We start from the raw sequence: 12,277 nt of genomic DNA on the forward strand, positions 1-12,277 counted from the left end.
TGAGGCATCCAGTACTATTTTCCAAGTATGTTATCATTTGACTTGTTGGTGATATACCACTTTTGGAATTCATGTATGGTGCTGTAATTGGAAATTTTGTTCCAAGTCACAAGGATATTTGCATAATGTTAGAACAGTTGCTATTTTCATTCTTTCTGTATAGATGAGCATTGGAGATCCCCACTGTGTAATAGTTTGTAGACTCGCTCTGTTAAGTATTCTTTCCTTCCTTCTTCCCTCTCTTCCTTCCATCCATTTATTCATTTATTTTACTTATTGTGTGGTAATTGCATGTACATTGCTGAAAATTAAAATAGTGCAGCCGCTCCTATTCTTCTTATATCCCCATTGCTCCTTTATCCAAAGATAGTATTTTTCAACTCTTCTAGTTATATTTTCTGATACCCACCTTCCAGTTTCTAAATGGCATGATGTCTGCTTTAAGTGCATTCACTGAATTTGTTTAAATTTTAGACGGATACACTTGTTCTTCTGAGGATTTACCTCTCATACACAATCCTTTACATCAGTGCTCACCTACACTGCCTGTCTCATGCAGTCATGTCACAGTCTGTGGTTAAATCCATATGTAATGTTTGCCTATTGTAACAGTTTTTTTTTTTTTTATGACTGAATTTTTTGAGACTTATGCAGCTGTATCTCAGGCCATTTTGTTTTCTAGTTGGTTGTGTGTGAACTGTTTGATTTCTGTGGAAAATGTTTGACTCTTTGTTATCCCCAGAATTCTGAAATCCATATTGGAACATATGTCTTATAGTTTATCCATGTACATGATCCTTTCGATTCAGAAACTCATGTCCTCTAATTTAGAAATTTTCCTTGACTGTTTCTTTGATAATTTCCTTTCCTACACCCTCGTCTCTCTTTCCTGTGTTTGTTAGTTGGATTTTTGGACTTACTGGCTTAATTTTCTAATTTTCTTATGTATATTTCTTAGCTATCTAATAACTTTGTGTTTTTTTCCCCCCAAGAGGTTTTGTTAGTACTTTCTGAACTTTAATTTCTGCCAGCATATTTTTCATTTCAAATTTAATTTTTCATTGGCCTCTGAATATTTCATTTAAAAATGGGATCCTGGTCTTATTTCATGGAAATAATGTTTTCTGTTTTCACTCGAGAATACGAATTGAATTAGTTTGCTGTTGAATAGTTTTTGCCTGCTCTTCATACTTTTTTTAATCAGCTTGATGTGTGTTTCCTCTTTTTATCAGCTTGTTTTGGCCCCTGATTTTAACGTTAGAGGCTTTTCTCTAATGGTGAGACTTTAATAGCCTGTTCGTATTTGGGAGTGAGACTATAAAAAGTAGACTGGAAACTTGTTTATCTAGTGGGCTTCACTATAGGTTTTTGGGGTAGGAACCCAGATGTTTGAGCTGCTGACTCCTAGATATCAGAATCCGCAATCTTTTTTTCTTGGATCTCTCTATGTCTCCAAAAGGTCCTCTTTTGTTCATATTTTTGTGGGGTAAAAGCCTGCCTGTGAGGATTTGGGTGAGCCACGTAGGAGGAGGGGGCAAGAGGTCCACCACCCAAGCCTATGAACGTGAGCTCTTGATGTGTCTATTCTGGCCCTCTAAGTCTGAAATCTTGCTATATCATTTTCTCCAGAGAGTAAACTGCTTTCCGTCATGGAAGTAGGGATGGTTGGTCTGGCTATACCAGTTGAGAAGACCTGGGGTATTACCTACATTTTTTGTTGTTGTTTAAAATAACACAAGTTTATTACCTTGAAGTTCTGTAGGTCAGAAGTCTGACATGGGTCTTACTGGGGTAGGGTCAAGGTTGTCTACAGGGCTACATTCCTTTCTAGAGGAGAGTCCATTCCCTTGCTTTCCCAGCTTCTAGAGGCTGGCTGCATTCCTTGGCTCTCGGCCCACCCCCACCCCCTCCTTTAAAGGAGCAATACAGATCGAATACATCTCATGCTGCATTTCTTTGACCTCCTCTTCTGCTTCCCTCTTTCACTTTTGAGGACTCTTATGATTATGTTGCCCTGGAGGAGGGCATAGCAACACACTCAGTATTCTTGCCTGGAGAATCCCCATGGACAGAGCAGCCTGGTGGGCTACAGTCCATGGGGTTGCAAAGAGTCAGACATGACTGAGCGACTAAGCACACAGCACATGATTACACTGAACCCATCTAAATAAATCAGGATAATCTCCGTAATTTTTTTACTGAGTAAAAATCACAACTTAAAATATCCTATCTTAACCTTTTCAGTGTGTAATATAGTAGTGTTAAGTGTATTAGCATAGTCATGCAACAGGTCTCTGTAATTTTTTCTTCTTAGAAAACTAAAACTGTATACCCATTAATGAACTCTCCTTGCCCTAGCCTTTAGCAACCACTGTTCTATTTTCTGTTTAAAGAGTTTGACTACTTCAGTTGCCTCATATAAGTGGAATCTTACAGGATTTACTTTTGTGATTGGCTTATTTGGAGAAGGAAATGGCAACCCACTCCAGTATTCTTGCCTGGAGAATCCCATGGACAGAGGAGCTTGGTGGGCTACAGTTCATGGGTCGCAAAGAGTCGGACACGGCTAAGCGACTTCACCTTCACTTTATTTTATTTAGTGTAGTATCCTCAATCAAGGTTTATCCTTGTAGCATATGACAGAATTTCCTTTTTTTTTTTTTTAAGAGTAAATAACATTTTACCTTCTGAACTTTTTATTTTGTGTTTGAGTAGAGCTGGTTAACAATGCTGTGATAATTTCAGGTGAACAGTGAAGGGACTCAGCCATACATGAACATGTATCCTTTCTCTCTCAAACCCTGCTCCCAACTAGGCTGCCACATAACATTTAGCAGAGTTCCATGTGTTTAAAAAAAAAGTAAATACTATTTTATTATATTTACATACCACATCTTCTTTATCCATGCATCTGTTGCCTCCTGGTTATTGTGAATAAAGCTGTAGTAAACAAGCTTGTGCAAATGCCTCTTTGAAATCCTGCTTTCAGCTTTGGGCCTGGGAAGTGGGACTGGTGGATCATGGGGTAGTTCAGTTTTAATTCTTTGTAGAACCTTCCCGCCGTTGCCAATAAAGGGGCTGCATTATTTTACATTCCTACCAACAGTGCACAAAGGATTCCCTTTTCTCCACGCCAACACTTGTTATTCGGGTCTTGATGGTGGTCATCCTCACAGGTGTGAGATGGTATCTTATCTGGTTTTGATTTTCATTTCCCTCATGATTAGTGATGTTGAGGATACTATCATATGCTTGTTGACTGTCTATACATCTTCTTTGGAGAAATGTCTCTTCAGGTTTTGTATCCATTTTTTATTTGGCTTATTTGGCTTTTCGTATTGAGTTGTAGAAACTCTTTATATATTATGGGCAGCAATTTCTTATCACAAACATAATTTGCGAATATTCCCTTCTGTCTCATTGGTCGCCACTTCGCTCCGTCTCCTCTGCCTCACAGAAGCCTTTATGTTTGATACGGTCTCATTTGTCTCTTTTGAAAGCTTTTGTTGCCTCTGCTTTTGGTGTATAGTCAAGAAATCATTGCCAAATCCAGTGTCATGAAGATTTTGCCCCATGTTTTCTTCTACGAGGTTTATAGTTTCAGGTCTTACATTTAGGGTTTTAATCCATTTTGAGTTCATTTTTATTTAAAGTATAAAGTAAGGGTCCAACTGCCTTTTATACAATCTGTCAGTCCATCTCCCTCTTCTCAGCACCTTACCGTCTTCTCCCAGGAACCAGAAGCTGCATTTCCTGAGCCTTTCTGGAGCAATCAGGGGAATTTTTGTTTGCTTCCAAGGCAGTGAGCTTGTAGCTTGCTTTCCTCTGCTCTACTCTGCTCAGCAGTCATCTCTGCTTTCAGCTTAGACGTCTGTTGTCCTCACTAATTTTCTGTTCTCTTTGTCCTTACAGATTTATATCTTTTGTCCTCTTTGCTATAATTTTAATGGGATTCAGAAGGAAGTAGAGATAAACAGACATATTCCATTGGGCATCCATAATCCCCAAATCCATGTTGCTTTTTAAAGTGATATTTTAAATGCTTTAAAAAAATGATAATTCACATTTGCTATTGTTAGATCCTACCTCTGAAAATAATTGTTCAATCTATTTCTTTGATTCTTTTTATTAACCACTGTCAAGTGACCTATAAGCATCCAAGGATAGCAGTAATTAAAGTTATTTTCCCAAACATTATTTCACTATTCAAAGTAAACAGATTTTTGTTCATGGGACTTAGTGAGGTCTTGAATATAAGGTGACACCCTATTTCCTGGGGTTTACTTTTTTTAGGGGCGGGGGAGCCCTTGACTTACCTGTAGGTGTTTACACTGTATTTTGGTCAAAAGATGATGTTCTTGGGAATTCCCTGGCAGTCTAATGGTTAGGACTCTATGCTTTCACTGGCGAGGGTGTGGGTTCAACCCCCGGTCGAAGAACTAAGATCCTGCAAGCCATTTGGCATACCCCTCCCTCCCCCTTGAAAATAGAAGATGATAATGTTCTTTTGTATAAATATATTTTTCTCTGAAGCTTTAATTGAACACTTTAAAGGTAATGGCAAGAGAGTCTTGTTTGTTTGTTTTTAGTTTGTGACAGCTTTCTTTTGACTGTATTTGATTATTTACAAAGGTGGTGCTATTTCTTACAGATAGGATAAAGATTGGCTAAAAGGAGAGATTACTTAGTGTAACTAGGTCCTTAGGGACTATCACAGAATTAAGCCTGCTAGTTGGCTTAAGATAGGAACCCACTTTGGTCCGTGTAAATCCCTAGGGTTTTTATCCCAGGGGTCCAGGGATAGGCTTCAAAGAGTTCAAGATCCTCCTGAAATTTGAGTGGTGGTATCCCCTGGAAAAGGGAATGGCAAACCACTCCAATATTGTTGCCTGGAGAATTCCATGGACAGAGGAGCCTGGTGGGTTACAGTCCATGGTGTCACAAAGTGTCGGACTTGACTGAGCAACTGACACTTTCACTTCAGAACAGGCTTAGTTATCAGCAGATATCCCATGATGCAGGGCTTATGTGATCCTGAAAAGAATTGAAAACCCACATCTAATAGATTAATATAAAGAAAAGAAATAGAATGTTACTGATTAGATCTAACATGATCAACATAGATGCCATTGGATTCGGCATTCTTTCACATGTGAGTACAAATGATCATCAGTGAGGGACTAAATGAACAACTTTCTTAGTTCTTTGTTGGATGCAAAACATTATCTCCAGCTTCCTAATTATGCACCCACCCATTTATACATATGTAACTATAAAAAGTATCATTTATGAGGGTAATGTTTTAGCCTGGAGGAATGACCACCTTTTTATCAACCAGCTTGTAAAGTGGGTAATTTAGTAATTGCCCTTTGTTTTCATAGTGAAACTGCTATAATTTGTGAATATCAGTTATTTGTTGACAATTGAAAATAACAGATGATATATAGAGGGAGAAATGCCTCTATTATAGAGGCGTAGATAGAGGATTACAGGCTTTAGTCTTCAGTTAAAAAAAGATGGGATAGGTTTTAACTTATGCATATTTTATGACAATTTTTATAAAAAGCTTGAAAGAAAGAGGGAAAGAAATGAAAAGCTGGGAATGAGAAAATATGGGGGTGGGGAAGGTCAGTTGTGAATTTTTTGTTTCCAGCCTGATACTTTAAAACTTACTGATGCTCTTGTTTACAGTGAAGTATATTGATTGGTAAAATGTCTTTCCACATAGGAATTTCATGATTCCATTTTCAAGGTGATTAAGCTTAAATTGCTCTTCTGTTCTAGGTACACCATTAAGTTCTTTGGAATACACAAAAGTATCTGACTAGAAAGCTTATGAAATAGAAGACAAGATCCTGCCTCAGGAAGCGTACATGAGAATAATTTTAAAGGAACCCAGCGATAAATGCAAAACAGTAGCTGTTGGAGGTATGTCATGACTTAGAACTTGCATTGAACCTGGTGTGGCGCACTCTGCTATAGGAAGTCAAGCTGAGCCGTTCTCTGGGAACCTTCAGAGAGCAGAACCTCAGTCTCTGGCCTCAAATACACTAATGGCTGTTGTTCTCTGAACTTGACTGTGTAATGGGATGTGTTAACTTTGTCTTAAGCAGCTCTGATTCAGTCCCTCTGGAGCCCTTCCTATTGCTTGGCAGACGATAAACAAAAGAGACAATATTTGACTCTGGACATTTGAAAACGATAGTAAATTTCTAACCAGAAACCTCACTGTCTTCTCTTGTGAGACTGGGCCAGTCAGTATCAAAGCTCAGTGAATGTGTCCTTTGAATCGGCTGTTACTTATGGGCTTTTTCTCTAACCTGTGTGACATCAAGGCCATATCTGAGTCTGACTGGGTGGCGGCTGCAGTGGATTCACTGCCAAGGCACGTCAGTCGTGTCCGACTCTGTGCGGCCCCATAGACGGCAGCCCACCAGGCTACCCCGTCCCTGGGATTCTCCAGGTGAGAATACTGGAGTGGGTTGGCATTTCCTTCTCCATTGGATTTGCTAGTTCCTTATTAGTCACTGACTTTGACCTGCTAGTCTCCTTGATCTCTCCAACCAAGTTACAATGTTAAGTGGTAAACTTCATTTTCTTGCTCATAGCGATAATTCTCATCTCCTCAACTAAATTTATCATCAGGGTCAGTGCCATTCATTATTTTGTATTTTGTGACTTTCAGTGGATGGCCGTCTTTTGATTCGCTGGCTCTTTTTCTATGGCATAGCCTGTGTCATGTTGTAAGTCACGTTGATACTTGAGGGTTTTTTCCCCGTCTACCAATGTAGAATACTTTAAATGTACCCTGTGCCAGTCATCACACCATCATGAGAACATTAAACAAGTCCTGCTTCTCTAGATGAGGCTGCTGAGGTTCCAAGTGGTTAAATAACCGGCTTCCTACTTCTGAGAGAGGAAAGGCAGACATGGGATTCAGCACTAGGTCTGCCTGTCCAGTATTGTGTGCAATAAAGACTGGATACCATGCCTTTTCCCCTTTTTGAAGCAGGGTTGGAAAAAGATCCAAATGTTTATGGAATTGTAACCTTCTGCTCTACCTTCTTCACAATTTTTTGTTACTTTTTCCCATTTCATGGTTTCTTATTTGGTTTATAATTATATTTATAGCATTAATTAGCAAATTAAAATCAAGTATTTTCTAACTTATAATTTTACTGAGAATATATTGTTGGTATGAGACATCATTAAAATAGGTCCTCTTTTCTAACAGAGGCTCTGTTATCTTTGTTGATGCCTTCTGAATTGCTTATGCGGCCAGTATAGGAAGTACAGGCCTTCCCCAGTGGCTCAGGCCGTAAAGAATCTGCCTGCAATGCAGGAGACCCAGGTTCAATCTCTGGATCAGGAAGATCCCCTGGAGAAGGAAATATCTACCCACTCCAGTATTCTTATCTGGAGAATTCCATGGACAGAGGAGCCTGTAGAGCTACAGCCCATGGGGTCACAAAGAGTCAGTCATAACTCAGTGACTAACACTTTCACTTTCATTGGGAGTGAGAGTGGACCTTGATGTTTCTGATATAATCCTGTTGTGTCTCCAGCATTTGCACCAGTGCCCAGATAGATACTTTCAATATAGTTATTGAAGATGATATAGATAAGGAATCATGAGATTTTGCTAGAAATCTTCTTGCATGGTTCACAAACTTGTTTCAGAGCCTGAATCCTTTAAAATATAGAACCATCTATTCAAGTGCTTAGTTTTGGCTCAGATGATTGTTTTGAAGTGTGTATATAGCTTGGACATTGCCCTGAAAGATGTGTTTTAAGTTTAGGAATAAATCATATCTTTTTTTTTGATCCCCAATAGTGGGCTGCATGAGTTGAAAATCTGTATATTTAGACTTCTAAAATATTTTTATTAAATTAGCAGAGGCTCTGTATACCGAGAAGTATTTTGAATCTTCACTAAAATCCTGGGCGGGTTGGTGTGGCAACCTTCTTTGAAAGATGGATAACCTGAAGCTTGTGACATTACAAAGCTTGCCCAAGCCTGTGCAGCTAGAAAATGGTGGAGCCAGAACCCGAACCTAGATTTGTCTGATTTCACGGACTGTGCTTTGAACAATTACTCTGCCCCACTGATTACACCGTGGTGACATTCAGATTGCAAATGTGTCCAAGGATTTTTTTCTGCTTTGTGTTAATACAAAGGCAGTCTTAAAACAAACAGTTAAATAGGCCTCATCCTCACAGAAGCAAAGGCTTCTAGATAGGCCTGGTGCAGTCACTGATGGGGTTACAGCCAAACAGTGTCAGTTCTGTTGTGATGGGCTGAGAACTGGGAAGTGTGCCTCCCTGTTTCTGCATGTCCTTTCCCACACTGAGCCTATTACACTGCGTGTTGCATACTCACTCACTAAGTCATGTCTGACTCTCCTGTGACTGCATGGACTCCAGCCCGCCAGGCTCCTCTGTCCGTGGGATTTCCCAGGCAAGATTACTGGAGTGGGTTGCCATTCCCTTCTCTAGGGGATCTTCCCGGCCCAGGGATCAAACCCACGTCTCCTGCTTGGCAGATGGACTCTTTACTACTGAGTCACCAGGGAAGCTGCCAGGAACAATTAGGCTTGACTCACCTGAGCCCTGATGAGCAGCTGTTGCCTCCAAAGCAGGTGTGGCTGGAGTTTGGCTACACAGGCACACAGGTCTGACATTTGGATATGAGTCTCAAAATTTATGAAATATGCAAACCTTGGAACTTCTGGTATATTGTATCAATTTTACTAAAAGGGAAATTTCTTTTTATTTTTAAATGTACTGTTTTCCTGATTCTAAGTAGAAAGTTTGGTAAGTATTAAGTTAAAACAACAAAAAAAGCCACCATTCAGAGGTAGCCACTGATAATATTTTGGTGTGGCTGCTTCAAGATTTTATTCTCAGGACTGTGTATACCTTGTAAAAAGTTCAAAATTAGAATTAAAGTTTTCTAGTGTTCTTGCCTGGAGAATCCCAGGGACGGGGGAGCCTGGTGGGCTGCTGTCTATGGGGTCGCACAGAGTCGGACACGATTGAAGCAACTTAGCAGCAGCAGCAGATCCATTTTTGCTCAGTATAATTAAGTGTTTTTCCCGTTTTTAAGCTTTCTTTTACATCATGCTAAAAAGTGGCAACAAAGTACTCCATGTGGATGATAACATAAATTATTCCATCCCATTATTAGGTAGACCTAATTCTCATTCAGTTCAGTTAATACCGCTCCACATTAGGACACTGTGGCAGGACAGAAATATTAAAAGAAACAAGAACTCCATAAATGCCACTAGTTTTCATGGTATCTTGTAAAATAACAAATGCCAGTTAAGAATATGATGAGAAAACCCACATCACTTCTGACACATTATACAAAGAACCTGACTTGTGAATTTCCCATTGCAAATGCATGAAGGAAGTACTGGAAATTCCCCATTGACCTGTAAAATTTGAAATCTCTTTTTTCTTTCATTGAGGTAACCCATCTATGACAGGTAACTTCAGTTTTTCCCGTTTACAAGAAACTTCTCAAATCCTGATTTTAGATAGTTTGGTCCTGTGAGCTTCTTAAGGTACTTGATGCTTCATATACTGGTTAGCTGAGCACTTTTTCCTCGTTTTTTGTTTTTGTTTTTTTTTTTGCCTAAATATTTTATAAGTGTTCAACACTAGGTCAGGCAGCTGTAGTGACCTGTGGCAACCTGAGTGATGCTGCTTTGCAATCTCTTAGATAGACGTTCACAGTACAAATATGGCTTCTCTTGAACTGAAAATTTCTGTACTTCTAGGAGTCAGAGTTCTGAAACAGAGAAAGTAATGATAACTGAGACAGGTCAGCATTTAATACATGCCTTCTATTCAGGACGGCTTCCCATGTGGCATGGTGGTAAAGAATCCACTGCTAATGTAGGAGTCACAGATTCGATCCCCGGGTGGGGAAGATCCCACAGAAGAGGAAATGGCAACCCACTCCAGTATTCTTGTGTGAAAAATTCCATGGATAGAGGAGCCTGAAGGGGTCGCAAAGTGTCCAACAAATCTGAGTATACACAATACTCAGAACAGGCTGACATGGAGGTGGGACTATACTGTATTGATGCTTATTATTCTTCTATAAAGATATCATTGTTAAATTAAATTATCATCGTTGTCCTTATACCATCATTCCAGGCCAGTGTTTTTCAGACATGGTTCCTTATTGCCCTTCGGATTCCAAATATACCTTGAGGGAGGAGGGCAAGACTTTTGACCTCCAGCAGCTCTGCTTTTCTATGTTTTATGTAGTGAACTTCCACAAAATTGTGTTTAAAGAAAGCTTTACTTCCTTGAGGAAGTAAAGACTGAGAATCACTGTGGCATAAAGAACCTACAGAAGTAAAACCTGCAGAAGTAAACCTACAGAAGTAAAAAACCTACGAAGAAGTAAAACATGTTCACGAGAGTATTATTTCCAGTTTTCATCATGCCTATAATTCTCCTGTAGGGACACAATCAGTCTTGGATTTGGTACTTAACTCATAGGCCTTCCAGTTGGAATTCCTATAGACTGACCTGCTTTAGGACAATGGTTTCCCTAGAGGTGCCTTAGAAGTTCTAAGGTTAGGAGAGATGAAGTGATAACCTTACAGTCATTGGTGGTTGAAGGTAATCTTTGGTGATGGGGTCAGTGAATGGTGCCAAGTGTAATGCCTGAAAGTTTAGCCCTAGGAGACTGGTTAGCCCTCTGTGTTCTGGTTGATGTGGGTAGTACAAGGTTTTCTTGTCATCAGGTGATGTGGTAGTGAAACTGAGCCTGACATTCTGTGAAATCTTCATTATCTGTTTCTAGATTCTTTTAAAACTTTGTGGGTGGGCTGTCTTAAATTGAACATGGATAGTAATGAGTCACAGACTGAGCCTTCATGAATCAGACACTTTAGCTATGTTTGTGTCACAGCTCAGCGGATTAAGTAAAGAATTTCCCTAAAGAACAGCTTAGTAATATTTTTTAAAATAAAACTTCGCTTCTTTTCAAATTTTGCTTTATTGAGATATATTAAGTACACTTATTTTATGCTGATAATTCTAGGATTCCAAGTCTTTTCAGATCTGATTTCATTTGCCCATTTCATGTTGGTGCTCATTCATAGTATCTTGTTTCCTTGTGTTTATGATTTATTGACTGTGAGCTCATGTTCCTTGAAAATTTTATCTGTGCGAGTTCTTTGGGGTCATGATTAACAAGAGGTTTTTCCAGGGTTTGTTTATATTTGCTTCTGCCAGGTACCTCTAGGTACCATCAATCTGGATAGTCTTTAAATTAAGTTCTCTGCTTGGGATTTCTCAAAGCACATAGTTTAAACTTAGACCACAAACCACATGAGTAGTAGTTGTTGGCTATGAATTCTCAAGGGAGATTTTCCACCCAGACCACTGCTGTGCCTCACCCCACCCCTCCAAACGCTGCTAGGGTTAAAAAGCAGTTTGTTTTCTCTTATGGTGGAGCAAGTTTATTTCTCATTGCCCATATCCTGAGGGCATAGTTCTGTGAAGTTCCAGTTTTAAGATGGGATCTCTTTAAACTCATGAGCTTGAGCAGTCCTGGTTTTATCTCCTCTCTTGCCCCATGTAATTGTTACCAGGGTTCTGGTTTTGATGCTTTCATCAGTTCAGTACAGTTCAGTCGCTCAGTCGTGTCTGACTCTTTGCGACCCCATGAATCGCAGCATGCCAGGCCTCCTTGTCCATCACCAACTCCCGGAGTTCACTCAGACTCATGTCCACTGAGTCGGTGATGCCATCCAGCCATCTCATCCTCTGTCGTCCCCTTCTCTTCCTGCCTTCAATCTTTACCAGCATCAGGATCTTTTCACATGAGTCAGCTCTTTGCATCAGGTGGCCAAAGTATTGGAATTTCAGCTTCAGCGTCAGTCCTTCCAATGAACACCCAGGACTGATCTCTTTTAGAACGGACTGGTTGGATCTCCTTGCAGTCCAAGGGACTCTCAAGAGTCTTCTCCAACACCACAGTTCAAAAGCATCAGTTCTTCGGCACTCAGGATTTTTTATAGTCCAACTCTCACATCCATACATGACTACTGGAAAAACCATAGCCTTGACTTTATGGACCTTTGTTGTCAAAGTAATGTCTCTGCTTTTGAATATGCTATCTAGGTTGGTCATAACTTTCCTTCCAAGGAGTAAGCGTCTTTTAATTTCATGGCTGCAGTCACCATTTGCAGTGATTTTGGAGCCCCCCAAAAATAAAGTCTGACACTGTTTACACTGTTTCCCCATCTAT

General features: G+C 39.8%; 1 protein-coding gene across 20 annotated transcripts in view; it reads left to right on the top strand.

Annotated features, from left to right (window-relative positions):
- Positions 1–12,277, top strand: part of SGMS1 (sphingomyelin synthase 1) — a 330,390-nt gene that overhangs the window by 161,492 nt on the left and 156,621 nt on the right. For 16 of the 20 annotated variants that reach the window (XM_010832194.1, XM_010832198.1, XM_010832199.1 and 13 more), the window contains one exon: positions 5,785–5,928. The exons of the other annotated variants lie outside the window; for them this stretch is intronic. The gene's annotated coding sequence lies outside the window, so the exon portion shown is untranslated. The remainder of the gene's footprint in view (positions 1–5,784; positions 5,929–12,277) is intronic. 20 annotated transcript variants of the gene reach the window in all.

Source organism: Bison bison, unplaced genomic scaffold, assembly GCF_000754665.1.
Source record: "Bison bison bison isolate TAMUID 2011002044 unplaced genomic scaffold, Bison_UMD1.0 scf7180017860456, whole genome shotgun sequence".
NCBI lineage: Eukaryota > Metazoa > Chordata > Mammalia > Artiodactyla > Bovidae > Bison > Bison bison.